A 13,529-nucleotide genomic window follows, 5' to 3' on the forward strand; every position below is an offset into this window, starting at 1 on the left:
GAAGCCCAGGCAGGCTGGTTCTGCAGCTGAACACAGCCCCGAGGCTCCACACAGGACCTCCCACGGCCGTGCAGCCCCAGCAGATCCATGCCGATGGAATCGGGAAGCAGGCACGTATGCCAGTGATTTACATGGAGTGCAGGAGGCTGCTCACTTTAATATATGGCACATATGGCATGAGAGTGTTAATGGAATTTATACTGTAAAAAAATTATCTCCACACAAAGTATGGAATTGCTTTGGAGGATTTATGCAACAGACATAAAATCCAGAGGAAACAGTCTAACCTTTCTGAGGGTTATTAAGTTTTCTCTTTATTTATGGAAATGTCTTAATTTATGCAAGGTCAATGTCAGAAAAAATGCTATAGATTTAGTCAGAACCTAGCTTTTGCTCTTTATAGACTTTCACAGCTGTATTCTGCTCTTGTTTACCTCAAGAGTAAAATTATTTTAAGTCAATGGGCCTAATCTAAAGTAATTTCCATGGCTCTGTTGAATGGGTACCAGCACTATGGTATCAGCTGACCCCAAAAGGATGCTATAATGGGCAGCAAATGTGAAGAAAAAACTGTAAGTAACCAAGAACATTAAAAAAATTTGCTTGCCCTTATTGTATATGCTGTGTTAAATATACTTCAAAGTAGCACACTTCCATCTTTCCTGTGTGCAAGCAGTAAAATGTAGGATGCCCTGAGGATGACAGGGTTTCCCTGGAGCCTCCAGGACAGGTACTCCTTGGTGGTGAGAATGATCTTTAGCCAGGTTACTAAAGAAAAGATGGTACTTTGGTTAACCAAGCTGTCTACCCCATACCCACAGTTTCAACCAAATTGTGATAATGTCCTTCAAAAAATTATGTTGCTACAAGTGTCATGAAAATCAGAGAGGCATAATTTGGTGCTCTGGTGAAAGGGGACAGGGTGTCCCCAAGGATCACACCATCTCTGGCAGGACTGGCCAGCCAGGGAGGACGCTTTCAGCCAGTCACCAGGAGTGTCACACAGGGTGGCATTTGTAGTACAGAGGGAGGTGATGGATGGAGGGGAAAAGTCCACACAAATCCATTGGAAAACAGGCTTCAGTTCTTCATCAGTCAACACATCTTACTCGGTGCATCTAAATCCTGCACAAATTCCATCCTGTACTTTTCCACGGCTGTATCACTGAAGCATCTTAATTTCCTACAGCCGCTAATGAATGCAACCTTAAAATATCCCTGAGGTCACCTGGGGTTATTAACTGGAGGTTACAATAAATGAGCTCCAGCAGATCTTGCGCCGGCTGATGCTGACAGCACCACCCCACTCGTCTGCTTCAGCTGACGGAGGGGAACGTGGCTGGCTCCCCAGCACCTCCGGCGTCCCAGCCCACATCCCAAAACCACGTGGAACAGCACCGATGGAGGCTGGCATCTTGTAAAAGAAACTTGTAAGTCAGCCACCCTGAAGCCCAGCATGTCACGTGAATACAGGAGAAATCTGATGGCATTGGGCAGACAGTCCCTGGCCTGGCCTTTGGAGACCTTCCCCCTGGAAATGAGTCTGAAGTGGAACAGTGTGTCTTTTCCTCTGATTTGTAAAAGCAAAGGATTTTTAACGCTCCCTGATGAGGAGCTGTCCTCGCTCCATGGGGCAGGGGAGAGTCCAAGGTGCGGCAGCCAGCAGGAGGGGGAATTTGGGCCGCAGAGCCCAGATTCTGGGTGATGGTGAGCAGAAGGCATCCCACCGGAGCACCAGCCCCCAGAGGGAGGCATGGACCCAGGCTTTCTCAGTGGGTTTCCCTGCTCTCTCCAGCCATGGCAAACTAGGGTCAGCTCCAGGCTTAGGAGGAGCATTCTCTACCAGGCATTTGGACCACCTCTTCTAACCCCACCAGCACCACTTCTGCTTTCTTTGTTATTGCCTCCCACCTGATGCCATTTTACCTACCTGAGCTGTGTCTCACTCCTGTCCTCCTTTCTCCACCCTCTGCTCTACCTCCATCTCATACCCCCATTCCCATCCCAGCTCTTCAAGCTCCACACCTCTCCCCGCTGTGTCCAAATCCACAGAGGTCTGTCCCCTACACCAAATCTAAGCCCAGCTCTCATTTAGCACTTTGATTCCTCCACACCACACACCTCCCTGTGGCAACATCCCAGCACGGTCCATCCCTCCTGCATCCACCCTAGGGGCACAGAGGGCACCGAGAGACAGTCCCCAGGCTGTGTCCAGCATCCCAGCAGGAAGGGCAGGGCAGGGGACAGCCTGGGCAGTAAAGGGCTCTCCCATCACCCTCAGGAGCGGGGCTGTGCTGTGTGCTGGCAGAATCCCTTGGAAAGTGAGCTGCTGGGCCCCCTGTCTCTCCGCTATGCACATGTGAACAGAGACTTCTCAGGCTTATCACTTCACTCCGTCTGAGGTTTTAAATAGGGGTAATACAGCCTTGGAGAGCATCTCTGCTGTCAGACTTGGAGCTTCCACTCCAAAGCATGAAATTTCTTCCAGGCAAAACATCCACAGCAATTTCTGTAATATAGATAAATCACCTGCTTTTCTCTAAATTTATTCCCAAGAATAACTGCATTCTGTTAGCTGAAAACCTGCATTGCTACATACAAGCAAATACAATACGACCATGTGTACGTACCAGCCACAGGCTGAAAAACTTCCGTGCAAAGAGCTAAAGTTTGATAGTTATAATCAAATGAAAACCATAATCTTACCATGAAAAACATATAGAAAACTTAACTAGACACCACAGTCTGTATTACTCACAACAGCATAAGGACTAATTTCTACATCATTCTGCATCACACAGAAATCTGAAAACAGTGTTTATATTTTATTTATTCCTCACTCCACTGAAACTCCCTTTCAAATCAAATCAATGTTAGCTGCAAGTAATGTTTTGCCACAAAAAAAGATCTTCAGACTTGTTCTGCTCCTATTATTTCAGTTACACTTTTCACAATTATTTTAATGATGCCCTGCAAATCCTACCTTTTGCTACAAAACTGTTTCAGCATGTCCCATCTCCTGTCCCATCTCCTGTCCCTCTAAACTCATCTGTTTTCCCTTTGCCGTTACCTCACTGTGCAACACAGTCATGTCTGCCTCTTCCATATCACACATTGACCCAGAATAAATAGAAAATATTAGTAAATGTGATTCTTTTAACCAAGAGCTTTCACATGCTCTCTAAACGGTATCTGATGTGGCTTGTATGTAGATGTGTCTTTGAAAGTGTTGTTTAGGGGAGATGCCTGGAGGATTCCCATCCTCTGAGTTTGCCAACACCACCAGAAATTCACTACAAACACATTTAGACAGATGGGTGGGCAGGATGGATTTTACAAACTCCTAGCCAGGACTTCTGCAAAAGCTGTGTTTGTCTGCTTAACGGTTATAAAAATGGAAAAGAAGAGGGTGGAAAATGTAATAAGCCATCCATCTGTGTTACTGAGCAGTTTTAATTGCTTGTGCGTTGCAGCTGACACGGTGGTGCAGCCTCATGCGGGGACAGAGGGGGCTTGTTGCTGCAGAAGCCCCATTGCTGAGCCCCGCAGAGCTGCCACAAAACCCCACCGCAATTCCCATCCTCGTTAACAGCAAAATATGCAGAACAGAGGTGCTGAAAGGATATAGTGGGCTTTTCTCGTTGACCTGTCAGAAGGGTTGTGTACTACATGGTGTAAAAATGAAGTTCAGCTATTTCAAGGATGTGGGATCAGATCCTCATGTCAGCTCCATCTTGTCCCAGCTGCTCTGCTCCCAGGTTCGTTTGATGTCTTGCTTGTTTGCCAGCAGCCCGGTGGGGTCCATAGGACTTCGTGCCTGGCGTTAGTACCATCCTTGTTATTCATTATACACAGGTTTAGACCTAGGCAGTGTGTTACAGGACACATAAAGCCAAGGCAGGGGCCCTGCCACAGTTCAGGCAGGGGCTGTGACCCTGTGAACACCAACTCCCATCGCTCAGTGACTCGTGTGAGGGCACAAGCAGGTGGCACTTTGGATAAAGGCTCTACAACACCAGGACCTGACACCCCGACCTCTCCTCATATTCCTATTGTTTATTCATATATATCGTGTGGAGATATATATATTGTATATTCATATTGTCTTATTCATTCATGCATGAAAACCCTAGCCCACTTCAGTCTCCACAGCAAGGCACGTGTCCTGCCACCACCTGCCAGCGCTCCTGGTGTCAGTGCTGCTGAAGCCGTCTCCCAGAAATAACAAGCCAAATCCCTCTCCTGGCTCAGTGTGGAGTTTCCCAAAGAACTGGAGGGGAAAAAGCCTCAACACAAACCCTAAGCACGGCAGCAGGGCTTGCACCAGCAGCTGTTATCGCACCGGAGGGCACAAATGAGGAACAATTCAGCACAGTCAGAAGAATAACGAAGGGCAGGACATCACCGTGCTGCCAACAACAGCTCATGGAGAGGTGTAACCTGTGCCTTCGGCTCCTTCCAACCTCCGGGATCTGCTTCATGCCCCGCTGCTGCTGGATTACTCAGTTGCCTCTTCGGGAGCATCCCGGCTACTGGGCTGCCTTGGGATCGCGCTGCGGCTGCGTGCTTGCGGGCACCGCAACACAAAGGGGCAGAATCTCAGTCTTGAGTTCTTCCACGTGTGCTGCTTGTGGGTTTGGGGTGGCGAAGGTATGACGGGTGAAATTGCCCTTGTTCTCAGGGCTAACAAAAATCCAATTCCAGTTACAGTTCTCCGGGTAGGGTGATGTATGTGCTTGACAAATCCTGGTTTAGGCCTCTCAGAATTAAAGTGAGAAACAGCTTTAATCAATCATCCTAACTAATGATGGAGAAATGGGAAAAAATTAAAAGACTCCCAAAATTTGAGAGTATTTATTTCCAAGGCAGTATTTTAAAATGAAGATCTGAAGGTTTAAGTACCTGATCATTTAGATAGTCACTCTCTTTGCAAATCTCTTGCAACGATAAAAAAATAAGAACTTGAAATAAAATAATTTATTTTTAAAATCTAAATAAATGCTGCTGCAGTGGCAAGGCACTTCACTGGCCACTTCAGTTTCATAAGCCCACACTCAGCCCTACTGCCGGGCAGACACAGCAGGCAGAGCTGGGACTCAGCTGACAGGAGGACCCTGAGGAGGAAAGGAAAGGGGGTTTGTGGCCCACCCCCCTTGTATTTCGGCCTCCTGGCACAGTGGTTGTCGGCAAGGTGCCTGAGGGGCACAGGCACACAAAAGGCTGCCCAGCTGGGAGGCAGCCAGGCACAGGTAAGCACAGTTCACCAGCGCTGGCTGCCAGGTGCCACAGAAAGACAAAATCCTGCTGTCGAGCTGGCACTGGAGAACTTCTCCTGGACTGGAACGTTGTTTTAAGAAAGCAAAGCCCTTGCAACGCTGCTCAGGAGACCGTGACGTGTCCGAAGGCTGGCAGCGGCGCTGGTTGCACGTCACTCAGCCCGTACGCAGAGCCGCACGAGGCTCCCTGTGAGCGACAGCTCTGCGGTGGCAGCCGAGCTGCACAATCCGTCCTCGACACAGATATGAAAAGAGAAACAAAACGCTTCAAATTTGTCATTCCCTGTTTTTCATCTGTGTGATCCAGCTCCCGCTTTGCTTTAGCACAGCAATATCCTCCTGGGTCTCCTTGTAAAGGTCCCCAGGGAACCGTGCCTTCTGCACCACAGCCATTCCCACCCTACAGCCCAGCGCCCGCGGCAAGGCTCCTGCAGGGACCCTGGCCCCAGATCCTCCTCTCCGGCTCCCTGCTTCCCATAAGAGGTGTTGGCCTTAAATCAATACTGACTTACATGTTTTAATCATCCGTTTGGAGTTCCTCCTCCTGGTTTTATTAATTCAGTGACAATTCGGGATGCTTTGCATACTAGCATCAGCACTACCTTATGCAGTGGCCATCAGAGGTTGAACTTGTCACAGCTGCATCCCAATGTCACACCAGTAATCCTTTTCCGAGCTAATTGAGCCAGGTATGCTGCACACACCATTGCATAAAGCTCTGATTTTACCTCCCTGGCAGCATGAACCAGAAGCTGGCTTTGCTCCTGGGCCGATGTCCTTACGCTGGCAGTGCGGAGCCTCCCAAGCCGGTCAGACGCCCCAGCATGCTGGCACGAACCAAGCCCCGCACAGCACGGGCAGCCTGGAGGGCTGGGGATCAGGATGAGTGCACATAGCTAAAAATAGTTCAGAAACTGCAAAACCAGGGCATCCACCTGGACACCAATAAAGCGATTTTCCTCCTTCCAGGGATCACATGTAACCCATGTCTCTGCAGAGTCAGAAGTAGAAGGAGAATAATTTGAGGCACCCACATCACTGCTATCCTCTGGGGGGAAATCCCTCTCCATCACCTATAGAGAGACCCAGAAACCAAACCTTTAAATTGAGTGCCTGAAATCAGACAGCATGAATAGCCCCTATGTTTTTATTTATTGTATCTGCCACTTTGTTATTCAGTAAATAATTTTATTTAGTAGCTCATATTAGAGAGAAAGAGTTTTTTACAAAACGAGAGCCAGAACACCTCTTTACACGTCTCAGGCTACATGCCACGATAAATCTGGCTGGCCAAGCCTTCGCCTCCAGCTAGAGAGACCCCCAGCCCACACAGAGCTTCGCTGCTGGGCCCCTTGGGGTTTGTCCAGGGGGATCACACCCCTCCAGGGGTGGGCTGCCAGGGTCCTCACTGCCCAGTGAGACCCCCCCAGCATCAGACACGCTGAGTGCTGCACTTTGACATCATACCTCTCACCAAATCACGCTCAACTTCCTTGGCATCCCCAAATCCATATAGTGCCAGGCACACTAACAAGCTTTTAAGTGTTTGCCAGAAATGGTTTCCTCCCACCTGCCCTCAGCTTTGCTCCCCATATAAAGGCACAGAATGGCATATTTTGAACACACTAATGCACATCTATAGGTGAACTCTATATTATCCCATAAACTGGGAATTAAAGATCTCTAACTCTAACCCAACAGCAACAAGACAGCAAATCCGCAAAGAGATGCACCCTCTCTTCTCTTTCTCAGTACCTTGTGCTTGCTCAAATCCCACACGATGCCTGGTAAGCACCCCAGCCATGCTTGCTGTGGCACCAGCACGTACAATGCGGTCCTGCAAACCCGCAGAGCTGGGCTCCCCAAAGCTCCTGACCTCTGCAGAAGGACTGACCAGCTCCCCTGCCGCTTGGCCAAGCAGCGACACGACACAGTGATTCTGCCAGGGTCACCGAGGGAAGGAGGGAGCTGCACTACAGGGCTGGAAAGGGCTACACCACATCCCTTCCCTGCCAAACCCATCAGGACCTGGAGTGAATCCCCTGATCCCCATCAGTGCTGAGACCCGGCATGGGCAGCCGACAGCTTTAAGGGCAGTTTCAGCCACTCCGTGCTCATGATGCTCAGCCATGGGGATCCCGGATGGCAAAGGTTAATGAGCTGCCCATGCTCCCTAATCCTCGCGAGCAAACTCTGCCAGGAATGATTACTAGCCCTGAACACAGGTCATGCTCTATCATGGCTCCCTGCTCATCACATTGGGATGTGTTTTCTTTACACTTGCATGTAGCTGCCAGGGCTCCATTATTTCCATGCATTTTATTCCCCACGAAGCATTTCTGTTGGTAGTTCCCACTGCTTGGTGCTGAGCACGGCTTTCAACCACTCTCCCTGCAGTCGTGGGAGAGGAGTCAGCTAAATCCACATCCAGCCACTGACCGGGTGGCTTCTGCAGACATTGGGAACCCCTAGACCTGCAGGAGCTCAGCCTGTTCTCAGGCACAGCACCTGCTCTGCCATGCGGGTGGCACATGCACTCGACTCTGCCACCCCCACTGCCTGACCCAGCGCTGGGAAGGGGAATCCATCAGTGTACCGAGTGCTTTCAGTTCTCAGCAGGTGAGGCTTAATACAATCAGGAGGAGAAATAATCCTTTAAAATGGAAAGCAAAGATGAAGAAATGAGTGCTTTTAAGTTGCAGACTGCCAAGCCCAGTGCTGGGGTGCCAGGGCACCCCGAGGGCAGGATGGCTCCCCTCCTTACACCCATGCAGCAGCATGAGCAAGCAGGGCAGCTCCCACCTGACGTGCCGCTAACCTCACCAGCTCTGTGATCATTTTTCCAGGAATCTCTGTTTCCTCCCTTATCATATTCCAGTCAAGACTCTTCCCTGTCCTTCCATCCTCTTTTCCCCTCTCCTGGCCGAGGGATGTGATGCCTTCCCTGGTTGCTGGCACCGAGCCCCAGCTCCCTGGCAGTGGCAGAGCTGCTTGTGTGGAGTGCTGGTGACATATTGTGGCTGGGCTGGCTAATCACATGTATTCCCAGGAGCTATCAAAGCTGGTTGGATCTGAGATCTGATCCAATGCAAAATACTCACACTGCTCCCCAAAACCTACACCAGCCAGCAAGGGCTGTGGTTATCCATGTGCTACAGGCTTAGCCTTTCTGCCCGGCGTGGTTAAAGGTTGAAGTCTGAAGGGTTCTACATGATTGATGTATAATTATATACATGCATGGAGTATTATTTAACGCACTATATTGACTTCAAAAATATTCTAATTTAAGCTTGAACCTGGTGATATTTACATATAAAATTCTCACTTACCAGTTGCTGGCAGGCCCTACAGTTCAGTAACCCTCTTAATTAAGGCCCTGATGGGGCTCTGGCTTTAAGGCTGTGCTTAAATCTATTGACTTAATAATATTAAATATGCGTATTACTTATTGCTGACTAGTGCAGACCAGTGTGTATAACCCATTCCATTCACATCACCTTATGCACTTCTGGGGGCAGACCCTAGCTTTGTTTTTAATTTGTGCTTCATCAAACAGAATGGTGGGGCCAGGCTCATAGGCACTACAAGTGAGATAATTATTTAATTGACAACATTATACTGATTTAAGGCAAAAGGACTTCTGGCCTGCTAAAGCACGTGCATAAATTGTTATCAGTTTATATATTAATTGTTATCAATTGTTTGAGCCTGTGTTTATGAACATTACCAACCCAGAGCCTAAAGAGGCCCCATGTCAGCAGACCAAGGGCAGCTGCAGCACCTGCGAGCATCCCTGGTAGAACGTATTCAGGCTAAAGCATAGCTGCACAGTGGTATCCAGAAAATATTCCAGTCTTGTGCTCTCATGGCAAAACGACATTTCAAAACTGCAATATCAAGTCATTTAAATACTGCCAGTTTAAGCAGCATCTCCGTTATCCTTTAATAGTATACTTACTTTTTTCTCAGAAGACAGTGGTGTCTAATCATGTCAGGATTTTCTTAAGTAATTCTGCCTCAGGGTAAAGAGTATTTTTTTATACAGCAGCTATGGATCTATATGGCTTTAAGAGGCAGATTCTCCTACCACTCAGGGCCTGGCTTAGAGGAGGCTCCTGAACTGATTCTGTCAAAAAGTGTTTGCATTTTCTTCAGGGTAAGTTAGAAAAAGGAAAAAAACTAAATGTGTTTTGACATTTGTATTTCGAGTGTTATCTGTCAAATATGCCAGGACCAGATCACAAATTTCCTAAAGATTGTTGTGGCTATCCAGCCTATCAATAGCAATCTGGAGCTCATATACGATCCAGGCAGAAAGGCACATTGATAGAGTGCAATGACAGATTCCGATTAGGATGGAGGAGGAATAGGGGGCAGCTAACGGCATCTTTAAAATTGCACATGGGTCTTCTCAGTAAGTGAAGTCTGACAGGCCAGTTTGCAAAAACCGGAGAGGAAACAGAAACCAGAAGGTTGCCCAAGGCCATGGCTGCGCTACCTGGAGCTGATCACTGGCTTCATCACACAAGTCTTTTGTCCCTTACATTTTCTGCTACTGTGGGCAAAATGATTCTGTAGAAAGCTTTGACCTTTCACTTCCTATTTATATGTTATTTTGGAGCAACTGATCTCTCCTAGTCCCTAGTTCCCTGAAACCAGCTAGGGGCAGAGGGACTATGCAGGGAAAGACAAGCGATGCCTCTAGGAGCTGAGAGATGCTGAGGAGCGGAGCTGTCCCAGGACAGGCATCCCTACCTCCTGCAGAGCCTTGGTCCTGGGACTGGCAGCAGCATCAGCCTGGGTACCTGCTCTGGCAGGACAAACAGCACTTACGGAGGACATCCAAGAGCATCCTTGCATATGCCCATTCAAAATCTGGCAGCAGAGGAAAGAGGCTGCTTGGATTTTACATTGCTTCATCTATGTAGTCCCTCAGCTTTGTTAGTGATTCCACCTGTGACATTACGCAAAAGCCCCCATCGACTACAGGACCGTTTAGGATGATTTTTGATACTCCAGCAGCATCAAATTAGATCTGCTTCAAGGTGATCTGCCAGCTCTGCCTCTCCATCACACAGTGCACGGCTGTTTCCAAAGCACCCTATTCCAATACTCTGTTTTAATACCATGCAGAGAGATCTGCAGGTCCCGTTATTGTATGAAATTAAGATTCATTGTGCTGGTTACATTCCTAAGTTTAATGTATTGGCACTGCTAGCAAAACAGCAAGAGCCCACCAAACACAAGATGCCACACATTGTATTAACTACATTGATTTGTAGACGAGGAATGCACAAATTGATGGCACACTGTACTCTAACATTATAACGAAAATGCCAGTGAAATGTAATGCTGTGTAGAGAGATGTGAGCTGTTCCCAGGTGTACGAATAGTCAGGCTGAACTGGAGGGAAAAGGTGTTGGTGTGTTTGCTGCTGAACGTTCTTGAGATCCCATGTGGTAAAGTGATCTTGTCTGTCTGACCACGGGTGACGTTATCATTACTGAGAGTGTGCTTGTCCCAAGGTTTACCAGGGAATGTCAATAACCTGAGTCCTGCTACAGATGCTGTCAACCATTTAATTATGGATGCTTAATCACTGGTGCTAGATTAGCCCCTGGTCTCCTCCAAACACAAGGATGTATGTGCAAGCAAAAGCTGAGTTTCAGAGCCCAGATAGCCAGCTCCCAGGTAGCTCTGATTTCCCATAAGATTGTCCCTGCATGATGAATACTTTTCAGTCACATCCAGGTGGATGGCACGGGCTTCAGTAGGTGTTTGCTTCTCACATGCTGAATCCTTCTCCAGAGCCCACGGGGGATATTTGGCAGTGGACTGCACTTTTGCAGGATTTGAAAGATTGCTTGTGTATACGATGAGCTGAGGGACAAGTTCAACACGCAATATTGCAGGAGGCACCACGATTCCCCCTGTGCCATATGACACAGAGCATATGTGCCATATTCATCTCACTTCCCCCATGGTTCTGGGAAGGATGCTCTGCAAAGCACTGAATCTTAAAAGCAGTTGACGCTGAGCACCGGCCCCTCTTTTCCCTCCCCTTTTAATTCCAGCCTGGTCCTAGTAGCTCCTGCCCCCACAACCTCTAACTTACAGTGCACACAAACACTAAGCTTTTGTAATCCTTCCTCTCCAGTAGGTCAAGATATTAATCACTGACACCGTGAACAGGAATCATTGGCCACCACAAGACTGATGGAGCCCCTGGAGGGTAGGTGGGATGGCGAGGTGGCACACAGAATGACTCTTAAAATATAGCTACCATCTATTTCATAGTGTTGATAGATTTCAGTATCAGCTGTGTACCTGTTATGAATAGTTTTCTAAATTTAAGGGACTTGTAATACTCATGTTTTAGCTGTAATTCCACTTTCTTACCAAAATCTAATGTCTTCTGAATCCTGTTGACATAAACAACTTCTGTTTCTTCATTCAAAAGAGGCAAAAATAACCCATCAGTAATAAGGAATGTAAAGGGTAGATTCATTTTTTAGCATCATCAGGACACCAGAGCCAGGATACAGAAACAGACGCGAGTGCTATGGCACAGCCCCATCGCCTGTGCTGCTGGGAGGCATCGCTGCAGAGCAGAGTACAAACATTTCTCTCTTTTTTAATTTATTTTGGAATCAGAGGGGTTTACAGGTATCATAACCCCTGGGAATAAACAGCACAGGGCAGTAAGGGGCAGTTTGGTGACTTGGCTGGAACAGCCCCGGAGAGCAGTGGGGACGCTTGCTGGAGCAGTAAGCCAGGCTGCCCCGGGCAGGAGCAGCCCGAGCACTCAGCCCTGGAACAAAACTCAGCGCTCCTGCTCCAAAAAGGCTCACAACTCACCCCAGCACAGCCAGAAATCCCCAGCCAGCCCCACACCTCCCACGGGTGCCCCAGCATCAGCCCAGCAGCAGGCTCCAGGCTCACCCAAGCAGACCTGCGAGTTGTGTGCTGAGCTCCAGAGAGATGCCTTGGTGGTGGGGAGTGCACCAACAGCCTAAAGGAAAAATCAGGGGCAGGGCTGGGCAGCTGAGCATATCTCACTGTCACTGGACCCAAATACCACCTTCTCCCAGGTGCAGAAATGGCCTCTAGCCCGAGATCCCGGGTGCAAACCCTGAGGAGCAGGACTGATCCCCTAACTTCAGGAACCCCTTTCCATCAGAGAATCAACCAGGCTGAAAACAATGCTGGCCACCCTAAATGCTCTGACCATCCTGCTGTCCAGCGGGAAATACACACAACGCAAGTTCCCTTTAGATGTGAAACCATGCAAATAACTCCAGAAATCCCCAGCAAGGTCATCCCAGGACACACTGTAACCACCTCTAGCACCTTGCTAAAGGGTCGGATAAATATTTAAATCGCATATTAGCTTTCTCACTAGCTACTTGTAAAGCACCCAAATCAGTGGGAAACTGGAGCTCTGCAGCCCACCAGGGAGATACCAGCCAGCTGGGCAGTGCAGAGCTTGTTCCTGGTGGAGAAGAGGAGGAATAGGTACCACGGGGGACAAAGGAATGGCCAGCAACGTGGTGACAGCTGGGTGCTCAGCACCCTCTGCCAGTGCAGGACCAGCCTCGTGGGCTGGGACATGGTCCCAGCCTGCTCTGCCACTGTTGAGCTGAGCTGGGGACTTGCAGAGCTACTTTAGTATCTGCTTGAAAATACATTAAAGTCCTTCCTCTTGATGGACACATTTGCAGTATAAATAGTTATGTCCTCTTTATTTCACTCTGAGGTTTAATTAATATATAAATCAAATGCTTATAAAACTCACAAATGCTTGGGAAGATGTAAAATTTAATTAGTTTGCCCACACAACTCCATATGTCAACTGTTAGCTCAATTACTCCTTGCCATGAAATAACTGACTGCACTTTCCCATATTAGTAATTTCCCTCTATCTCAGAGTCATGGTTAATCAACACCCTGAACTCAACACACTCAACACTCATGTTAAATTAAATATTGCGTACAAGGAGCAAGAGCCTCTTTAATGAAATCACAGCTGGATTTTGCTCAGAAATAAGATCCTCACACAATACTGGGGCGGATGATAATCTCTGGGGTGCGGGGCAGGTTATCACCCCGCTCTGGGATGCGCTGCCAGACCGGCTTGCAGGAGGTGCACCACCATGCTCATGCTCTCGCATGGAGTGCTGGTGGAAATACATCCCTGTCCGAGTTTTCTTGGGATGGGAGAGGGATGGAGCAGATGCCAGTTGGGCAGGGACC

This window comes from Falco naumanni, chromosome 8 (assembly GCF_017639655.2).
Source record: "Falco naumanni isolate bFalNau1 chromosome 8, bFalNau1.pat, whole genome shotgun sequence".
Lineage (NCBI taxonomy): Eukaryota > Metazoa > Chordata > Aves > Falconiformes > Falconidae > Falco > Falco naumanni.